The sequence below is a fragment of the Saccostrea cucullata genome, unplaced genomic scaffold (genome assembly GCF_032062105.1).
Source record: "Saccostrea cucullata isolate Sc308-1 unplaced genomic scaffold, CSIRO_AGI_Scuc_v1 ctg5150, whole genome shotgun sequence".
Lineage (NCBI taxonomy): Eukaryota > Metazoa > Mollusca > Bivalvia > Ostreida > Ostreidae > Saccostrea > Saccostrea cuccullata.
The window spans coordinates 4011-20229 of NW_026929752.1; the positions used below are offsets into that span (position 1 = coordinate 4011).

Genomic DNA, 16219 nt, shown 5'->3' on the forward strand with positions numbered 1-16219 from the left:
GAACAGAACGTGAGTTGATACTGCACATCGAATGTATTTTTGAACACAGATCCGGGTTTTTTCTGGAAAGAAATTATGAAAATATTTGTTTTCATCAGATATTTTTATCGCTGCAATGAACAGATAACCCCAGGAAATTGTCTACCGGAAAATGAAGTACCATTATTTTCTCTATCATGTCGAAAAGCAAATCAAATTGAACACCTTGTTCCTAAACAGATTGTTTAAAGAGAGTTCCTTTCCAGCTTCACGGCCTCTGAAGCTGCACAAATAGTTTATTTCTGTTGTTGGGAGTTTAAAGTATAGGTTTTCTGTAATACAATATTGAACTGGTTATCCATCGGATTTCCTCAAGTTACATTCTGTGAAGGTGTATTTACTATTTCAATCGAGTTTGCAGAAACGTTACCACCAATCTTCTTCGCATCAGGAAAAGAACATGAATGCGTCCTTAATGCAGCATCCTATAAGAGACTTAATGCTGCATCCAATAAATTATGGGACTTAATGATATTGTTTTATATGGTATAACAAATTTAAATCAAAAATATTGTTTATTTAAATCAATAGCCATTTTTGCTAAAACCTATGGCATCATAAGAGGATAGAAAGACCTTAATACTGTAGTTATTTTAAAAAAAGATAAATTACAATATAATTATTCAGGTTTTTTTCTTGAAAAAAAAAGGAAATTCATTTTTTATTGATATTTTTATTATTGCAATGAACAGGTAAAGCAAGGAAATTGTTCACCGGAATCAGAAAATCCATTATTTTCTCCATCATGTCGACAAAAAATTAAATTGAACACCTTGTTCCTAAAAAAAAAGATTGTTGAAAGAGAGTTCCTGTCCAGCTTGAAGGCCCCTGGAAGAATCATTGATAGTTGATATATGTTGTTGGGAATTAAAAGTATAGGTTTTCTGTAACACAATGTTGAACTGGATATACAACGGATTCCCTCAAGTTACATTCTGTGAAGGTATATTTACTATTTCATTTGGAGTTTGCAAGCATGTTATGCCAAATCTTATACATATCAGGAAAAGAACATGGATTCGCCCTTAATTCAGCATCCAATAAGTGACTTAATACTGCATCCAATAAGGGACTTACATGTAATGCTGCATCCAATAAGGGACTGTGCGATGATCCTGTCTACGTATTTTATGATCGGGATACCTGCAACTTTCAAAATGGCTTCCACTATGAAAACCATTACAAGTCTTCAATGCAGGTTTCCGCTTTCCAAGATTAAATTTTGTGCTTTCTTTCTCCATGTTACCAACAATCACTTGCTGCAAAATTAATTTGTCTTCCGAAGTAAGTATGTTGCGTTTGCAAACGTTTTTAACAAATATATCTAGGTCCATGAACTGAAAACGGACTCGATACACTGCGTCTCCTATCTAATTTCTGATATTTTCATCCGACTTCTCCTGACCTTTGACCTCACACTGACCTTCACCCCAACTTATCAGAAAATGATAAACTTTCAACTCTTCAATATCTAGGTTTTCTGAGGATAAAATTTCTTTTAAGGTGTCCTTACTTATCTGTAAGGCAAATTGTGATTGAAAAAAGTATGCGCCTTTCTCATTTATAAATTCTATGCATTTTTTAGACAAAGCTTCTAAGCCAAATAACTTTGCATTTGCAAAAACGGAGAAGAAAGTTTCATTTGTAATGTTCTTGTCTAAGTAGGATTCCGTAGCTTCTTTTAACGCCTCAACATCGTATTTTTCAGCAGCGTATAAGGCTCCAATGACAGTATCGTTATTCACCTCAACATCTCCACAATACAAAATCTGCAATTTAATGGGAAAACGATTGCATTTCAGACGTAAACAAACAACACAAAGCTGTATTTTTTAATTTCTCTTCATGCATTATCGTATTTTGGTAATATAGTGATCCTTTACTTAAAGCCAGTTAGAAATACAGTAAGACGCGGTTATAACGAAGTAACTGGGACCTATCTTATTAGGTCGCTATATCCGTAATTCGAAATATCTGTGTAAGAAATTTGTTAAATTTATATAGTTGGGAATCCAAGATAACTTTGCTATAACCGTGAATTCGCAATGATATCGTTCGTACTAACCGGGTTTTACTGTAGATAAAAAAAATAATGATTGAAACAAAAGGTCCTAGCTTTTTAGTAGAAAAGGTTTTTCGTTTCAATTATCTACTTATTATAAATTTCAATAAGTCCATTCAAGTTAAACCATTTAAAAAGTATTAATAACGAATAATTAAAGATCAAACGAATATCAAAACAATAATAGTCCGTGAAAAAGAATGGACTCTGAATATCCACGTGGTGAGTTGTCGTGCTAAATAAGAATAAGCATTCTGCATCCGCCCTAATCAATTTGTATAGATAACGGTAAACGGAAAATTCCGTTTAATCCAGTATAAATCAGAGAGCAAACAATTGTTATGAATCAAGTCTGACAAATAAGACGCACTGACAAGTTAAAAATGCATACAAGGTCACTTTACATATACCCATAGATTTTCGAAGGTTAAATAATATTTAAATCCATGTAACTTAAACTTATCTGACAGTAGCCAGTTACGATAAAGAAACTGATCGCATTCTAAGCATGCATTTGAATTTCGAATAAACTGAAAAGCTAACACTATATACAGATGATAGCGGGATGTTACTTAAAAAAAAAAAGTTGACGATCAAGAGCTAAACACATCTCGTTTGTCAGACAATTTAGTAATCTGTCATTCAAAATTCATTGTGACAATATTAATGCATTTACGTAGTTCAATGTCTACTTAAGAGTGGCCTGAAACAGAGGGGGAAAGATTTTAATATCATTACGATTAATCAGAAAGAGCATAAAAAAGACAAAACACATATTTAAAGATTTATACTTGAGAAGAACATCAAATGAAGGTGGTTCAATGTCAGGAATTTTAATTTCCTTATCTTCGGGCAGGTCACCATAAAACATGGCATCAAACACGGAACTTCTGCTTGCAAGAACATATCTGTGAGCACTAACAAGCTTCTCTTCTTTCCCCACTCTAAATGAGACATCACAATGCATCTCGTTTTTCAGCATAAATCTGTTACATTCAGTAACACTGAGGCCGGAACGCCAGTTTTTCGAAGTCTTGACTTCTGTCATCTGCAAATAAAACATATAATTATAACCAGGCGCGGATCCAGGATATTTTGCCGGGGGCGGGGGGGGGGGGGAGGGGAATGTCCTCCCCAGTCCAAAAAAATACAATACAGAAATTTCCTGACAAGCAAAATTAAAAAAAACAACAACCGTAAAATCCTTTCCCATACTTGAAAAAAAATTTTTTTGAGGGGTGGGTGTGGTATTGATTTTTTTAATGCTTCATAGTTTGAAACCTAGTACTTTTCAAAAATCAGCGTTTTCTAGGGGGGAAGGTAAGAGCGGATTCAGGGTCACTTTTACTTTATTATTTAAAAAGCAAACTAGTTGGAGTCCGGATCCCTCCACTTTTGTACACTGTAATCTGCGCATGATAACATTTTTTAGATGTCTTCTTTAAGGGCTTTTAAATAACTAATTTGTATTCTTGGTTTTAAAAATTTACTGATTTGTTTCATGATATACATGTATTAATTGTCTAAACCACATTTAAAGTATGAATTCAGAAATGAGTCCTTGAATTTGAATAAATTTGTAAATATGTATATATATGTTCAAATTTTAGATTTATTATTGTTCTTAGTATATAAAATTTGTATTATGCTTAAAAAATCCTCGCTTTCCAGAAGATTAAGGTTAATTCTAGCAAATTGTATTATATGGTTACAGTGATTTTCTCCAAACTCATTTGATTCGAAAATATTTGTTCTAAGTGTTTTAATTTTAATAACTCATACTACTTTCAAATATGTCGATGTTACTGGACTTTCAGTAATATCCTTCATTGTCAGTATTTTTTACTGATTCATTTTCGTTATAATGATCATGTTTGTAAATACTACTCAAGGTATTTCCATGATTTGATTGACATGTTTCATTCAAATTCATAACATGAATTGTTTTGCTCTTAATTTTAACGACGTGATCAATACAGAGGACTTGCAGCTGATGTGACCCTTTCAACAAGGGGAAACATACTTAACCAAGCAACCTAATCATCCTTTTGTTTTTCCAAGGTCTCCCATTTTCTCAGATCAGCCTCATTTTATATTTAAAAGCGATTTTTGTCGTTTTCAAAAATATGAAAAAACATTAACCTCTTAATATAATTGGATTATTTATCAAATCCGATACATAGCAGTCGAACAGAAGCACAACGTGCTTAGCGAAAATCAACGATTTTACCGCAAGATTCATCCCATTTATTTGGAGTGTGTGACCACTAAGTAGGTTAACTAAAATTAAAAAAATTTGAACAGATATTTATCTAATTTCTTAATTAATTCGTAATAATTCAAATGAAAATGTTTAGACTTTTTTACGAAGTATTTTCAAGTTTTCAATCTGCATGGAACTTTTATATGACTTTTCAGATAGAAAAGACACTTAAAAATCTTTTTTATGGGTTTATAATTGATAAAAATGAAAGTGAATATGTAACAATAAGCAAAATTAAAAAGAAAATATTAACAGATTGAGTTTTACATACCAATCTGGTAGTTGAAATAAGTTGTCCATATCAGACTTAAAAAAAATTCTTAAAATACCACATTTGTTTAATTACAAGTGGAGAAAAGTTCATTCATAAATATTTAATTTTGATGTTGCACATTTTTTATTGCCTGGAATCAAAGCATTCAAGATTTTTTTTTAGAATTCACTATTCACTTTTGAACAACTGATCAATAATTATTATTAATTACTTTAAATCACTATATTACACAACTCCCCTTTTTAAAGGGGTTTATAAAGGGGTTTATAAACTTTATATACTTCATGCTCTCTATTTTTTAAAATAGAATTAATATACATGTAGAAGTTGTATAATTTTAAATTTTCCTGTAGTTTAAGTTTCTTCAATTCTGTGCCTCCATAATAAAAAGTGGTTTTGAAATAATTCCGCGCTAAAAATAGATCACGCGCTGCTGTTCATGAAGTACTTTCTCGGATCTTTACTCTAATTCTAAAATACAGTGCCTTGTTTTGAACTCGAAATAACCATTTTACATCGCAAAATTTAGACATTTTCTCAACAAATGATTGAAGAGAGAACATTAAATGCACAAAAAATAATGGTTTTAAACGCTTACCTTTACTGGCTTCAGTTTTCAAATGTGTGTTATCTACGGCGAAACGTTCGTGTACTTTTTCTCCGAGATTTGCATATTTCATTTTATGCAAACAAGTAATTCGTAATACACAATTTAATTTAATCATGAACACAACCTTTCTTATCAAAAATTACATTTTTTGGAATATTGCCTTTAAATTTTTAAATCAATTGATCAAGGAAAATGTCACTTACAAATGCTTTTTAGGTTATTGTAAAAATAAAAATTTAAATCCCTTTTTTACTTGAAAATCCAGTTAAGGCATAAAGACAGTAACTGAATTTTTCCAACAGCAAAAAAAAAAAAGAAAGAAATAAAAATAAAATAAATGAATTGAAATAAGGTTAAAAAATGTATTACAAGTATTCGCAAACAAAAATAAAACACAATACAGATTTTTTTTCATTTAATACAAGAATTGAATTGCTTTATGTAATACATTGTACAGATCAAATCTGAAATTTATTTAATACAATATATTTGCATTCTTCTAATTATTTAAGATAAAAAAAAATAAGTTTTCACTTTAAATTTAAAAATTCTGTGATTTAATCATTTAAAATATCATACATAATTACATGTAACTATTGTAAAATACAATTACATAAAAAAAATCTTGAAAATTTTAAATTTTTTTGTAATTTTTTATGCTTACACGTTGATCAATCCTTCATTGAAAGCTTATGTTGAAAATGATTTTATATGTTTTCCCAAAACCAAATTATTTTATGTTGTTTACTCTTCTTCCTTGAAAAAAATCTGTTAATGAGGACGCTAGGACGCCAGGAAAATTTTACAAACTGAATGAAAAATATTAATATATATAGTTTTGTTTGAAAAAGAGAAGTTGTAAACCTATCTATCTTGAATTAAAGTCGATTTTGCAGATAAAATCTGGGATAAAATCTAGGATAATGAGTAGAAATAACGGAAAAGTCAAACCATTTATAATAAAATTTGAACTTTTGAGGTTGATGAAAAGATTGTGCTTTTTAATTAGACATATTTCAAAATTAATCTAAAATGAAGAAAATATAATTTTTATCAGGTCAGTATGCTATAATCTTAACAATTTAAGAATTTTAAATATTACATGTAACAACCAGTAAGAATTTAAAATACTTCTTTCATTTTAATGTTTCGAATGCAAGATGAAATCATTCAATGCATTATGCTTATTAGTCGCTTCTTTTACATTTAGCAGTGTGCTATATCATTACTATCTTTCAAAAGAATATACTAGGGATGACAATTTGTAACCGGTTAACTGATTACTCGGTCGGAACGATGGGAATCGGTTATAAAATTTGTAATCTTTTATTTGGAAAAAAATGAGAAATTGAGAAATTTGAACATAATTTTATTTTAAATGTTTTATTTTAAAAACAAATCACTGCAAAAGGGTTGAAATTTCAGCGTTTAACAACACTTTGCAAACTGATTTGGAGATAATTATGGCTCTCAGGATTAAGACCATGAAGTAATTTGTCAGTTTGAGTAGCGTTAATAAAAATTAGTGTGCAAACAACGTGCCGTTAACAAGACTGTCCGGTATACATTTGTATCTTAAATGATATAATAAAATTACTATGCACACCGTGAAATGCTATGCGTGTCATATTCAGTTCTCTATCGAATTAAATTATCAGATAAACATTCGTAATTTAGGGCTACAAATCAAACTTTTTTGATTGTTAAAAAATTTTTCTTGCAGGACATCTGCTCTAAACATATGCTTAAAATTTCTTTTTTCTCTTTTTTTGTACTTTCATATTTAGAAACTGAAAAAAATGTAGTTTTCTGATACAGAATAAAGACAATTAAATGGAATTATTTAAACGTCTGTCGTCTTCTTTAGTCTTTCTGTTGGCATATAAAAAGAGCTACATGCACTTTGAAAAAAAAGTCTAGAATATGTGTACATGTATTTTGATACGATTAAGCGGTTAATGGGTCGGTACGTCTTATGGTTAACCGATTACCAATTCTGCATTTGATTGCCATCCCTAGAATATACCATTCAAATTAAGAACAAATAAAATTTCACTACTCATATCATTTTGTAAAAAGAAAGGTTTTTGTTAAAGTTAAAAAAAATGAAATAAATATTATTTTTTTTTTTAAACTTGATAAGAAAATGATATTCTTCAATTAGGCGAAATAAAGATTATTTATCAAAGATATTCCAAATTTCAATTTATAATATTTAATGGACAAAAAATCAGCATGCCACATATATTTTTAAAAAAAAGTATCTATTTATGAATTTTTCATTTTAAATAAAAATACAAAAATTTAAAACACTTCAATTTTAATGTCAAAAATGAATTTGAACTGTGACATCCATATATAGACATTAAAACGCACACATAGGAATTTAGTGGAACTCTTAGCGGTTACCTCGTTAAAAAATTGCTGAAATCAATAAAATTATTACTAGCGTTTCAATATTTCAATTTTCTATTAAAAAAGGACGAAGTGTTTCCATAAAAAAGAATATCTTAATGAAATACATGAGGGTTGTTCAAGAATAAAACCTTTAATACCCAATGACAAGCCGAAGAAATAAAGAAATTGGAGGGGGACGAATTTATCTGACATATGGAGGACAAAACTTATAATAATTATCTTAATGAAAAATTGCAAGCTCATTATATGAAAATTTTAATTTTTCTTTGTTTTTAATTCGTTGCAAAGAGCTAGATGTCTTGATTAAAACTTCTCTTTTAATGAGATTAACGATGATTTGATCAAGTAAACTTTGTTTTATCCAATTACACACTGAATCATTAAAGAAACTTGGAGGGAAAAATAATTCTGGAATACGGAGGACTAAACTTAATTGAAAATCTCCAGCTCACGTTAGGAAAATTTCAAATCTTTTCCTACTTGCATATAAGCAACAGATTTCAGTAAACCTCGGAATTCATTAGTTGTACCTAATAATCAAAGTTTCTCTCAATACCAGTAACAAAAATGAAGGTAAGTGTTCCCATTCTTTACTTGACAAAAATTTAAACAAACCTAACTGTTGAATCTTAGCCCTATTTTACTTGTCCGAGCAATACACACTAACGTTCAAACTTCCAACGTTTTACTTCCCTATAAAGCAAAGACATCTTTTTCCTGAAGATAAAGCCGGTTATTGAAACACAAAAATAACATCTTAAAATATAACTGCGTTAATTTGAAAATCATTTTACTGAAGTACACCGTGTTGCATTCAAATTTTAATTCTTAAATGAGTATTCATGTCCAAAAATTAAACCCATACTTCGGTAAGCATTTTGTATAAGAAATTAAACTTATGAGGTCTATCATCAAAATATGCGTCGATATTCAAAGAAGCATTCATCAAACAGAAGTGTATCAAAACATTTTCATAACATTTCTTTAAAAAAAACTTTATATATTTTTCAGATCATCACATCTGCAATTCTCTTTGTCTTCCTTGCCGGAGGAGTGACCCATCATTTCATTCAACAAGTTTCCGGTCAGGAATCACAAAGAATAAACTTTCCCTTGTCATCTCTTGACAGAATTTCAAAAATGATTGCTGAAGCCAACAGATGTCCCACTCAAACCGGAAGTGGTCCCTGTGCTTGGGTATGGATACCGGATGTTGACGAAAACAGGATACCAAGGGTTATCTATAAAGCTCAGAAACTCAACAGAACGGAATGTGAATCGAACGAACACAGCGAATGTAGACAGGAAAAGAAACGATTCAATGTTATGCAGCTGGTTCCAAAATGTGATGGTAGTTATGATCTTCAACAAGATGTCAAGGAACTTCCTGTCGGTTTTGTTTGTGGTAGAAAACTTACAGAGTCTGTCGTTAATGGTGGACATGCCGATTCAATGTCTGACTTCTTTGATTAAATATGTTGTTATTCATCTTCGTTTCAGCATTTATCCAGATTTTAAGAGTCTATATGTTACGCAATGAATACTTTACGTCTAGTATATTTCTAAGTATGTACTGATACAAAAAAAGAAATCTAAAAATGTTCTTCATATTTGATCAATATATTAATTGCTACAAATGATAATTAAAAGAAACATTCGTCACAATTACCTTAAATTATAATTTATATATAACCAGTGTTCATGTATTACACAGTTTTGCAACATTTAAGATATATGAAAATTATGTGGAAATAAATATTAATTTTCTTTGTTGTTATGTATTCAGGATATTTATTTTAATTTATTGCGTGTTTTTTTTTAAATATTTGTCACATTTTGACTTTCATCAACTTCATATTAATTTTGATTATTTTTACAATTTGAAAATATTTCGAAATAAAAGTATATTCTTCATGTTTTTATATTTTCTTATATTTTCATTTGCTCTTCTTGTAAAAATGCATAAACAATGCTAAGGCCCTGACATATTCTTATTATTGTTGTATCTGTATTTTTAAATGAAGCATGTGACGAATTTCACATCTCCTTTAAAACAATATCTCATAAAATATTTAATTGTACATTCTATTAAAATTGCATATAAGCCTTTACTAGCCAGATTGGATATACTGACGTGACCTTTATCAATTAATTTGGTGATTTTTTTCATATTCAAATTTGTTTTGCTTCTCTGGTAAACTAAAAATTTCCTGTTTATTATAAAATGATATACGCTGCATTTTTCAATATGTTTTCAAAACACAAAGATTATTAGATATGAAAATAAAAAAATCCGTCTACGTTTCCAAAACAATATGTGTACGCTATATCAAGCCTTTTTTTCTAGTAAATTGGATATCATACATTAATAAATTCTTACAGGCAGTTACTGACTTTTTCATATTTACATAACGTGCAACGTGTGTGAAAATGTTTTAAGGCAGTTCTCTGTTTTTATTTGCAAATATAAAGATAAAGCATATTAAACACACGTTTTCAAATTTGTTCACATATTGTAAACGTTGGTAAAACAAAAATTAGGTGCAATTTAAATATTCAATTCAGGCATTTGACATAATTTCCCTCAAAGGCTTATTTCTTTTTCATCTGTTGAATGATCCACTTTCTGGTTTATCCTTCACTTTAAATTTCCTGATCCTAATTGCTCTTGAAGCAATCACAACAAAAGACATATTTAGATTTAAGCCAAATTTAATGTTGAGTATGTTAACATCAATTCATTCTTCTCCAGTTCTCTTTTATCTGTAAAGAAAAAGAAAATATTAAATGCATGGAATAAGGGAAAACCCATTTTTCCCTGAACATTATTATTATCCACATATTAATCCTGGTTGATTCCCTGTAGAACTTAAATATAAATACTAAATAACTATAATTAATTTTTTAGCATTCATAACCATGATCTTTTAAACTTTTTTTTAAATCTAAAATTCATTAAAATTTTTTTTTCACTATGTCCTCAAATATCTATCTTGTAATTCTCTTATCTAAAATTCATTAAATAGCATTGATTTGTGGGTGAACTCGCAAAAAAGATGTGTTTTTTTGTACTTATACTGGTACCCCATATGCCAGCTTATCAGGGATTGACATTAACTTTTAGATCCACTTGCCCTTTGGCCAAGTGGACTTAGACTTTGACTTGTTCGAATTAGATTTTTACTTAGTTACCCGAAATTTTACAGAACAAAAAACCCTAATTTTTCAATATTATTTTAATAACTCCGAAAATAAATTTTTGGCACATGGTGCACACCATACTGTTTTCTGTGTCGATCAGACCTGTAAATTCGGACTGCCATGAAGCAATAAACCCCCGTTTTCGTTTGGCTTCATATTTTATCTTATTTTCAGTAGACCCCTTTGATTTGTTTTGAATGTCCTTCCCCCCAAAATAATTATGAAGAGACGACTGCGAAGCCATGCATTTATGACAGTTGCCAAGAAAGCATGTATGTCATGCTTTAGAATTTGGATAAGTCGTACGTCGATAATGTTTTGTGTAACCGGCAAATACACAGCATATAATTTTTTTGTGTCATAACTATGATAATAAATGTTAAAAAATAAAAGTAAGACTGGGATTTTTAATTGTATGAAGGAAAAGAAATTAAATCTGATGATTGAAAGAACGTTTAATTAGAACGACTTATCTTATATCGCATCTGAAGGGTTTCCGAATGAAAAACACAGCGTTCCGAATGCCTAATTAAGTGTTTAATATTTATTTGTTCTCCATTCGACTTCAAAAATTTTCTATGCGTTTCTTTAAAAAATATTTACTTGCCCGATCGGACAAGTACCTTTATTGTTTCACTTGCCCGAACTGAGCTTTTACTTGCCCCGGGCAATCGGACAACCGTTAATGTCAATCCCTGCTTATGGTTAATGCAAGTCAGTCAAGGTCAGAGGTCAAAATTGTTGTTATCCAAGGAAGGACTTGTCACAAAGAATAAATCTGTGAAATATGAAAGCCCTACTCTATCAGCTCAAAAGTTATGATCAAAGAAAGTTTTTTAACAGTGGGTTAAACTAGAAGTTCAAGGTCAACTATTTAAGGAATGACTATAATTCTTGGCCAAATTATTTAATGATAACCTGGTTTGGGCCAGTTTACGCTTTATAATCCGCGAAGCTAGTATTTGAAGCCTCTAAGTTTATAAGACCCAAAATACATCAACAGAGAAAGTTTGGTAATTCTTAGCCAGTTAGGACTAAAGATATTTCAGTAGAGCTATAAAATACCATAAGTAGGTCATGGTGACCTACTTTTTGGTCAACATTCTCCAAAAACCATAGATGCCTCAACTGACAAAGTTTAACAATTCTAGGTCAATATAAAGTTCTTTTGGTTTTATTTTCCTGATTATCTCCCTTTGTATAAGGGTCCAAGCCCTAGTTTTAGTATAAATGGTAGCCTTTGGGCCAAGGATGCCCTGTAAAAAATTTGACAATGATTGTCCAAGGGGATCTTGAGTTATGGCCCACATTCTAAAAAGTTTATGCACCCCGCACAAATGGCCATAGCATTAGCTCTTTAAGGCTTTGGCTCAGAAGAGCTAAAAACAGTATACATGTACCGGTACACCTATTTGCTGACTATGAGGACAATAGCTAGTTTATCGTCCCCCAAGACAGCAACTATTCCCCAAGATGCAGCCGAGGGAAATAGTTTGCTGTTGAGGGAGATGATAAACAAGCTATTTTCCGAATAGTAAGTAAATAGGTGTTTTATTATGGCACCTGATCCCACCTCTGATGTTTCAGGGGTCCGTGTTTGCTCTGCTCTTATTTTGTATAGTTTTATGGACTTTGAGATTGAATACTGTTCGTTATCTCCATATCCTTCTATTATACTGAAGCTGACTTAAACTTATATGTAATTAAGGTCCGATCTGGATAAAACCAGAAGAGTTACGAAATGAAAAATTGAACTTACCTTCTGCATTAATCTTTAGCTTGGCATGGATCCATCTGTTTTTGTGTGTGTTCCAAGTGTATACTTTTTGTCCTTGAGGTTAAAAAAAATATATGTTAAAAAAATAGAAAACTTTCACATTAAATTTTACAAAAGTTATTCCCCTATGTGGGGTCAATCTGGCGTATGGCCCTGTTTTCCCTCTGTAACCTTACCAAATTTATTTTTCAGTATCTTAAAGATAAAATCTGTAATGAATATGTTCATTAAGATTTTCATGTTGCCCCAAACTTTGGCAATACAGGTACAGATCTAAATTGTCCAATAACGTTTGAAGTTTGAAAATAATAACAGCCCAACAGGTAACTTACAAAGGGCAAAGTGGGAAAAATGAGAGTTATGGCGACAAGGGGAGATAACTCTTAGTAGTGTGAAATTGGTCAAACTCAATTGCATTTCAAATTTTACATGAAAAGCTTCAAGTTACATGTAGTATTTGCAAGTCTAAAAGCAATATGATCAAAAAATCTTATCCTTTTTAAAAGTTATAATTACCATATTTAAGATTAATACTGGTTAAACTTTCAGAATCTGTTTTGAAGTTCATTCTAGGCATTTAGGTGTTTACAAAGATGAGCTTCAGTCACCATCCTGGAATGCATATCTAAAATAACATAAAAATACACAATCTCATTTACACAATTTATATTCATAGAAGGATGAAAAAGGACAATTATGTAAAAACAAAACTGTTACAGTACCGACCAGACCCAACCTGACACAAAGCAGTCCCAGAGCAGTCCCGGGGACTGTTTTCTGGGACTGCTAAAGCAGTCCCACAGCAGTCCCACAGCGGTCCCAGAGCAGTCCCACAGCAGTCCCAGAGCGGTCCCAGCAGTCCCAGCGGTCCCAGAGAGCAGTCCCAGCAGTCCCAGAAAGCAGTCCCAGCAGTCCCAGAGGGCGGGGTTTATTAATGTAATGGGCGGAGCTAACTCAGAAATGAGATTTCCAATAAACAATGGGATTATAAAAGGCAGTTGAAATTGATTCTGGGTAGTATGCCAGGAATCCTTACATGAATGCGAAGGTCATTTATTAACAGTACGCGCAGAGAACCAATTTGGAATAATATTTATCAAAGGAAGAAGGCTTTCACACCTACATGTATAAAATTAAACTGAACATGAATATTACACCAGAGCAGTCCCAAATTAAAATTCATTAAAATTAAAATTTATTATCTATTAATTAAAATTAATCAAAATTATCTGGTATATAAATAATTCCATTTCTTTATTTTCTTTGACTGATACTGTTTCCCATATTAATTTTTTCTACAGAAAATTAAACGTGAATTATTTATTTTCCACCAGAACAAGCTTTAAATAGATCTTATCGTTATATGGCCAATTTCCATACTATCGGGATACTCTAATAAATTTTTTTAAGTATTGGGGCTTTTAAAAAAAATCTTTGTTAATTTTGCCCAGTATTATTTTTCAGTCATGATTATTTTTACTTTCATGTCAATTTAATTATTTTAAATTTCTCTATCTCTATAATACTGTGCTTTAAGTTTTAAGTGCTTTATTATTTGTAAATGTTAGAGTGTATATCTGTAAATCACCAGAATGGAACCCTCAGATTTTGTTCAAAATTAATTAATCCTGAAAGAAATTCATACACATTTCATTTCTCAATTTTATTTTTGCTTTACATAGATTGAAATTAGGGTCATTGTTGACCAGCATGTTCAATGATGTGAAACGCTGATATGTATACACAAATAACATGAATTGATTTTCTGCCCAAAGGCGATTAAAACCGCGAGTGTTGATACCATTTTTATACACATTAATCGGCCAGGTAAACAGAAGCAAAACAAAAAAGAAATAAATCACAATTCCCGGTATTTTCAACTGTTTATTTTTAAAATTAATGTACTCTTTTAATAACTTGTTTATAAATTAAAAACTACCAGTAATTTATAAATAATTTCCCAAGTGATTATCCACATTGTTTATGTTACGGAAGAATGGTAGCATTAATTTATTAATTTTATTTTATGGTCATTTAATAAATTGTGAGGTTTTCTATTTGAGGGTTAAAAACATGTTCCTTTTTCAATTAAAAATCTTTTATTTAAGTGTAATAATTATTTTAAATAGTAGCAATTCAAATTTTTAGTATCTGATTTTACATTAAATACCCCCGTAATAAAAAGGCCTACATGTTGATATTTTTTCTCCTAAACCTTATCTTGTATTTAGGAGAAAAAAAATTAATATTCTCCTAAATTCCTTATTTTACAACTTTATTTTTAAAAAAAAATTTTCTAAACCACATTTGTGTAAATATACAGTCTAGGTAAATATTAATTAACTATAATAATCTCTACTTATTAAAAGATTGTAAGAAATCCTTGCTTTTTAAACAGATAAAACTCATCTCTGCTGCAAGTAAACAAAACAACAGGGGGCCTGCAAATTCAGAATACACAAGGGGGCGGAGCTATCATGTCACTCAGAACCTTTTTTCACACATGAGTGAACAAAGCAGTCCCAGAAAGCAGTCCCAGGGACAGCTGGGACTGCTGGGACTGCTGGGTCTGCTTTTTAGAGCAGTCCCAGAGCAGTCCCATAGCGGTCCCAGAGCAGTCCCACAGCGGTCCCACAGCAGTCCCAGAGCGGTCCCAAAGCAGTCCCGTGGACTGCTTTCTGGGACTGCTTGGGTGTCAGGTTGGGTCTGGTCGGTACTGTACACCATTATTGCCCTCAAAGAGAACGATTTCCTTTACCATAAGTAATGTGATGTTTTAAATACTCCAAAAAGAAATTCAGTGATTGGAACTTTACATCAAATTCTTTTTGTTTCTTTTTTTTTGCATCTTATTTGTAAGGTTAAAAACATTTTAAATAAATACTTAATTGTTATTACAGTATTTTTAAACTTCACCTGCATTTTGATACATGACGTGCCCTTGTTGACCAAACAGCTCACTGCCTCAACATGGTCAATATTTTCTGTTTTTGATAACCCAAGTCTCCTTTATGAAATGCATGAAGAAACACCCCCTTAGTTTTCATGCAAAACACAGTCATCAGTGGTCATAAAGTAATTAAATAAAAATAATAATAATTGTTGATTTTATGCATTCCTCGCCGTTAGCTTGGCCCTAGAACTTGGCAGACGTCAGACTTCTCTTTCCAGTGACGTCACTGGTAACGTACATGTAATACATAAATGGAGGCTGGAAAATTCCGGAAGGTATATTTTATAAGTTTTATACGGACGGTACCCACTGTATATTAGATATTTATTTAGGTAAATCATTTACTCCCTTTAGAGATTTGTTGTGATATTATCGTGAATTTCTTTCTTTCTTTTTTTCAATTTAGTTTTGCTCTTGAATTCGGATTGATAATATCTATCGATGACCGAGTTTAATTTTATGTACCTCTACCGATATCCGATATACAAGACGAGAACTTGGTGTAAACTTTGTTTACCGTTTTTAGAGTAGATTTTAAACCAATGCGAACTGATAACATCATGCCAGACATAAACGTGGACGTAAAGTAAACAATGTGAAATTAATTGAAACATTAAAGACG

At 31.0% G+C, this 16219-nt stretch overlaps 1 long non-coding RNA gene across 1 annotated transcript; it reads right to left on the reverse strand.

Moving 5' to 3' along the window:
• Window positions 1-10360: 10360 nt before the first annotated feature.
• On the reverse strand, window positions 10361-13292 carry LOC134282142 (uncharacterized). The gene is made up of 3 exons (XR_009995222.1): window positions 13161-13292; window positions 12627-12698; window positions 10361-10429 (listed from the first exon to the last, which is right to left on the reverse strand). It is a non-coding gene; the product is annotated as an uncharacterized LOC134282142 (long non-coding RNA).
• Window positions 13293-16219: the final 2927 nt, after the last annotated feature.